The sequence below is a fragment of the Oryctolagus cuniculus genome, chromosome 11 (assembly GCF_051225735.1).
Source record: "Oryctolagus cuniculus isolate XC-2025 breed Fujian yellow rabbit chromosome 11, ASM5122573v1, whole genome shotgun sequence".
Classification (NCBI taxonomy): Eukaryota; Metazoa; Chordata; class Mammalia; order Lagomorpha; family Leporidae; genus Oryctolagus; species Oryctolagus cuniculus.
The window spans coordinates 103409075-103415388 of record NC_142877.1 but is presented as its reverse complement, the minus strand read 5'-3'; the positions used below and the strand labels follow the sequence as shown (position 1 = coordinate 103415388).

Genomic DNA, 6314 nt, shown 5'->3' with positions numbered 1-6314 from the left:
CAGATGAAGTCTTTTCTTTTACTATTTTATGATTATCATCTTTCACTTTATGTATTTTGGGGGTAAAAATGGAATTTTCCAGAAAGTAGTGTCTGTATTGAAGTCCACCCACCTCTGCAATCAGCTCTGGTAAGGGAGTTTTTGAAGTCTCTAGTGCACACTGTGATCACAACCTTTTAAAAAGAAAATATTCACAAACTGCTTTATGGGACATATAATCATGAGAGAAAACACTGCTCTCTGGTACTTACGAAGGCCCAAGTGAGAAAGACTCATCCTATGTCAAATACACACTGCTTACTCTATCTTCCTGTACCCTCTTCTTTTTGGAGGAACCCTTTGTTTACTTATACAAGTTAAATTAATCAGTAGTCATTATAGAAAAATTACAAAATTCAGATAATCAAGGGCTGGCATTGTGGCACAGCAGATGAAGTCGCTCCCTGCAACACTGGCATCCCATATGGGAACCAGTTCATGTCCCAGCTGCTCTACTTCCAATCCAGCTCCCTCCTAATGACCTGGGAAAAGCAGACGGCCCAGGTGCTTAAGCCCCTGCCACCTACATGGGAGACCTGTATGAAGCTCCTGGCTTCCTCTTGGCCCAACCCTGGCCATTACAGCCATCTAGGGAGTGAATCAGTAGGTAGAAGAGCTCTCTTCCTCTCTCTGTAACTCTAATTTTCAAATAAATAAATCTTTTCAAAAATTCAGATAATCAAAGAGGGAAACAAAATCCACCTATAATCCTATAAATCATAGGCTGTAGATTCAATCATGTCTCCTCAAAATTCAAAAGTTGAAGCCCTAACCCTAAAGATGACTATGTGAAGATAGGACTTTTAATAAGATGATTAAGGTTAAATGAGGTCACAGGGTAGGACCCTCATGTGATAGGACTGGTGTCCTCATAATAAGAAAAAGATAAAAAAGAGGAAGAGCCATCAGGAGTGTGTGAGCACAGACATGGCCAGGTGAGGAAGCAGGCAGAAGAAGGCCTCCTGCAAGCTAAGGAGAGAAGCCTCAGGGGAAAATAAACCTGCTAATACCTTGATCTTGGACTTCCAGCCTCCAGAACTGTGAGAAATAAATTTCTGTTGTTTAAGCCACCCAATTTATGCTAAAAGCCACTTTTTAATGGTTGCTATGTTTTTTACTAAACATGTAAAAGCAACATGATATATCCATGTTTTTCTCTTATAAAAAATGGCATCATAGGCCGGTGCCGTGGCTCAATAGGTTAATCCTCCACCTGCGGTGCCGGCACACCAGGTTCTAGTCCTGGTCGGGGCGCCAGATTCTGTCCCGGTTGCCCCTCTTCCAGGTCAGCTCTCTGCTGTGGCCCGGGAGTGCAGTGGAGGATGGCCCAAGTGCTTGGGCCCTGCACCCCACGAGAGACCAGGATAAGAACCTGGCTCCTGCCTTCAGATCAGCGCGGTGCGCCGGCCACAGCGCACTGGCCGTGGCGGTCATTGGAGGGTGAACCAACTGCAAAGGAAGACCTTTCTCTCTGTCTCTCTCACTGTCCACTCTGCCTGTCAAAAAAAAAAATGGCATCATAAAGTACATACTGTACTGTATCTGAACATTACAGAAATATTTTAGTATGTAACACTAAGTATTACTAATCATGTTTAAAAATAGAGGATCTTTAAATGTCCTGTTGACAAAATTTAATGGCAGTATATCCAATTCATTGGTACATGCCTTCACTTGGCCAGTTCCCTACTATTGAACATTTAGCTTGTCTCCAATTTCCCTCCATTATAAATGATATTGCATTGATCATCCTTTGTGGCTAAGTCTTTGCCTAATAATCAATGGTTATTTCCCATATCTGATTTTCAGAGATAGAACTGCTGAGTCAGAGTGGACAAACATTTTTAAGACACTACAGTTAAGTTAGTAAACTGCTTTCAGAAAAGTTGTGCCAACTTATAAATGCCCCAGTGGGGTCCAAGTGTGTCTATTTCCTACCTTTAAATCAGTACATCAGGGAATTGGCTCTTTTTTCCAGAAGAATTTTCCTGAGAGATAGTCCTAGTCATTATCAACCCACCCAACAAAGATGTTCCATGGACATTCAAGAAGTATTTTTTTAACCAAGTGATATGACCCATTAGTGGGTCATAAAATCTATTTATGGGTTCATGATTGATGTCCACTGGTATTTCATGAATAGCATTGCAAATACTTACATTGTGGTAACAAGGACAAATATCAATTACTGGAGCTTTTGATTCATTGGTATATATGTGTGTGTTTGTGTATGTTGATATGACCCAGATTTAAATGTAACACAGTTATAAAGTTTAGAAAAGATTGACAGGTTCTGAAAATTCACTGAATTAAGGCCCAGAAGACTTGGATTCTGGGCATAATTTGGAGGGGAAGGAGACCAAGGGAACAAAGAAAGGATATGCTGCCCATTTTCCTTCCTTATCCAAAAAATCATGTTGATTGAAATATGAGAGAGCTCTTCAAAAGTATAGAAAATTAACTACTAAAAAATTATAGCATTTGTCATGGTTTTATATAAAAGAAGAAGTTATAAATTTCAGGGTGTGGAAATAACTTGTTTCACCACTTATTTTAGTCAAATTATTTTTGTCTAGTTTTCCTTCTCACTACCAATATTTAATATTCTGTGGTCATTGCTTTGAAATTCCTATAACTTTTTCATCAACTGGCCCATATTTTTATTTTGAATTGAAATCCATAAATTATGTCTCATCCATTAACTCCTACAGAATACAGTCTTCCTGATCAAAAAGTGGATTTTTTTTTTTTTTTTTTTGCACTACTGAGAGCTAAAGCAAGAACTTTCAGCCTTGGTGGACAAGGTATGAGCTGCTTTGAAGGTTTACCGCATAGACGGACCATTTCAAAGAATCAGCTGTGCACTAGAACCACCATAAGAGAATCTCTAGCTGTTTAGAACTTTTGTTTTGCCCAAGTCATGTGCCAAATTGTTCCAGCCCCAGCTGGAGTAGATTGTTCAAACTGTATTCAACTCTTGTGAAAAAATAGTCTTAAAACAGGCTGACCCACTTAATGCCATGCACTATTACATGGGTTAATTGGATGTGAAACATTCATAGCAGGTTTTCAATAAAAGATATAGTGGAAAGATGAGGGTCATTGTTGGGTATAAGTGCTATATTACATCTCACTTGCATTTAAAACCCACACATGATTAAAAGATAATTAATAAGTGGAACAAATGACCAAATTTGAGAATACAGCCAGTTTTATGTTAGTAGAGATTTTCATCTATTTGGAAAATGTAGCTGAAAACAGAGATAAAGCTATTGTAATCAGAAAGGCCAAGGTTTAGAACTTTGCAGTGGTGGTAATGATGTGTTTACACTATATCTTTTGTGTTTCAGGGCCTGGGAATAGGCCATGACCATGGAGCTGAATCAGATATGATGAAAATCATGATATTGGTCACCTTAATAATGAGTCCGAAACAGAAGAGCCAACCAGGCACCAGAGAAATCAATCTGTTTTCACACAGAGAACAAGCATTTATGAAGCATGTACTACTCAAAGGTTTTGAATACCCCTTAGAGAATCTCCTGATTAGACATGGTACACATGATTGTTATCTCTCTTGCATGCTCTCAAAGTACCCTTGCTCATTCTGTGGGTAAGTACTGTGTGGTTTTTGTTTTTAATTTCTGTATCCCTAATCTCAGAATTGCACCAAGCCTCTATAGTTCTGTGAAAGAATTAATGGTGGGGCTGGCATTGTGACATAGTAGGTAAAGACATTGTCTTCAATGCCAACATCACATATGGGTGCCAGTTCCTGTCCCAGCTGCTCCACTTCTGATTCAGCTCCTCGCTAATAGCTTGGGGAAAAGCAGCAGCAGATGGCCCAATGACCTGGAAGAAGCTCCTGGCTCTGGCCTGGTCCACTGCTGGCCATTGCAGCCATCTGGGGAGTGAACCAGTAAATGAAAGATCAATTGACTGATCTCTGTCTCTCCCCAACCCTACCCCACAATTCTGACTTTCAAATAAATTAATAAATATTTTTTAAAAAGAATGAATGGCATGATAAATGAGATGCTCACATGAATCAATAAGAAGACCAACAACACAAAAGAAAAGAGGGTAAAGTATATGAAAAGACAGTATGCCATTAGGGAAGTATAAATGACTATGAAACACACATAATGACATTCAAACTCAATCATAATAAGAACCATAATAAAAGACAAAAAGAGAAGCCTACCCCAGAGCCCTTATCCACTGCTTCATGATTTTCTGCAGTCTCTTGGCAAAAATGCACTGATAATGCTGTTCTGAAGAGACTGGAAAAGAAGGTGGGTGCAAAGACAGATCAAATCATGGAACACTGAGTCCCGTAAGTTAGGTAGATGGTCCTGTCCATTAATTCCTACAAATGCAGTCTTCTGACAGAAAGCAGCCAGTTGTTCTTCTCAAGAGGAAAACAATTTTGCAGGCAACTTTGAGAGTAAAGAAGAAATTTTGAGTGGAAAATGCAAAACTGAAGAACTGAAAAAAGAGACAATTGACACAGAAATTGCAAGTGGAGTAGAGCAAACACCATTCCCATCTGGAACTGCTCTGAAAACCAATTCTACAGTTTCTGAAAATGTGATGCTGTCAACTCCAATAACAACTGCATCTTCTGATGCCAAAGAACAGATAAAGGAAGAAGAAAAAAAGATTAAAGAAAAAAATTGAAAGGAGAGAAGAAGAAAACCAGCAATCAATAGCAGGCACTGTGAACTCCTAGCCTACAGATGTTTCCATTTAGGTCTTCAAATGGGTTGTGTCATTACTGCCAGAAAACACTGATTCAGATTCTTTGTATGTGGAAAAAGATTTGGTGAAACAGTCCCAGTAACAGTTGTCAGTGGCCTGGTCAATCCTGTTCCTTTTGAACAGATGCAAAATCAGATTTACTTGGAAGCATGAAATCTGTATAGATGAGGGGAACACAATCTCAGGCAATGGTGATATTTTCTAGTTCAACAGAGAAAGTTGAAATCTTGGCTTCTCCTCATGTGTCTGTATCTGGAGACAGAATGACTTTTGATGCCTTCCTGGGAAAACGTGGTAAGGAGCAAAATGCTAAGAATACTTGGGAGCAGATCTGGTTTGATTTTACACCAATGATGCATGTATAGCCACATGCAAAGGAGCTCCCTTGGAGGTGAAATATAGGGGAATGTGTAGGGCTCACACTGTGACCAACAGTGGAACACAAAAAAATCTTCTGCTATTGAAATACATTGAAGAAAACAATAAAAAGAAAAATGTTTTTCACTTATACCTTAAAAAGATAAAAAAGAGGAAGTATAAAGGGGTATTAAACACATTAAAGAAAACATTGAAACTCAATCATAAGAGAAATGGACATTAAAATTGCACTAAAATATTTTTCACCTATCAAGGGGCAAGGATAAAAAGAAGTTTACTAATGTTTCTTGCTGGGAAAACTGAAGAAATGGGTACTCTAGATATTGCTGGTGGGGGTGCAAACTGGCACAATCTCAAAGGACAAATTGCAAGTGTGCAAACTTAACCTAGCAATTCCACTTCCAGGCATTTATCCTAAAATATATATGCTAAATGATGTTTGAACACAGAGCTGACTTCACCTGGTATTCTCCAGAACTCCTTGTTGAAATATTGAATGCTTACTTATTAGTAAATAGTACTATCCTAAGCCTACTCAGTAGACCACAGCTGCTCAGCCCTTTAGCCCCTCCCCTAGATTCTCAAGACTAGCTGCAACCAGCAACTCAAGAGGTAAACATCTGCCCTGACAGTACAGGGGGCTTCTGGGACCACATTTCAGCACTATGGCCAGCGTCATCCTGATAATGACTAAGCTGTAATGGTTGTTAAATATTTGAGTATCATTCCTATGTTCAAAGTCATTCACTACAACACAGAACCCAACAGCAAAACTTGGAAAATCACTTTATCAATAGCCACATTTAAGTGGAACTTACTATGTGCTTTACACTAGCTTAAATAGATGAAATGGATTAGCTTATTTAATCCTCAGAACAACCCTAAGAATAAATCCTATTATAACTCCCATTTTATAGATGAGAAAACTGAGGCACAGAAAAGTTAATTTGCACAAGTCTTATAGCTAATAAGTGATAGAGTCAGAATTCTATCAAGGTAATCTTATTCCAAAGTCTATGCTTTTAAAATCAAATATCTTTTCATGGTTATTAATGAAATAAATCAGGGTATATCATTGGAATTAAATACTATGCAGCCATAAAGAAGCTCTATAACAAATCAGAATGAGGGCCCGG

At 38.6% G+C, this 6314-nt stretch overlaps 1 pseudogene; it reads left to right on the top strand.

Annotated features, from left to right (window-relative positions):
* The first annotated feature begins 4267 nt into the window (after positions 1–4267).
* LOC100352151 (aminoacyl tRNA synthase complex-interacting multifunctional protein 1 pseudogene) lies at positions 4268–5401 on the top strand (annotated as a pseudogene).
* The last annotated feature ends 913 nt before the right edge of the window (positions 5402–6314 follow it).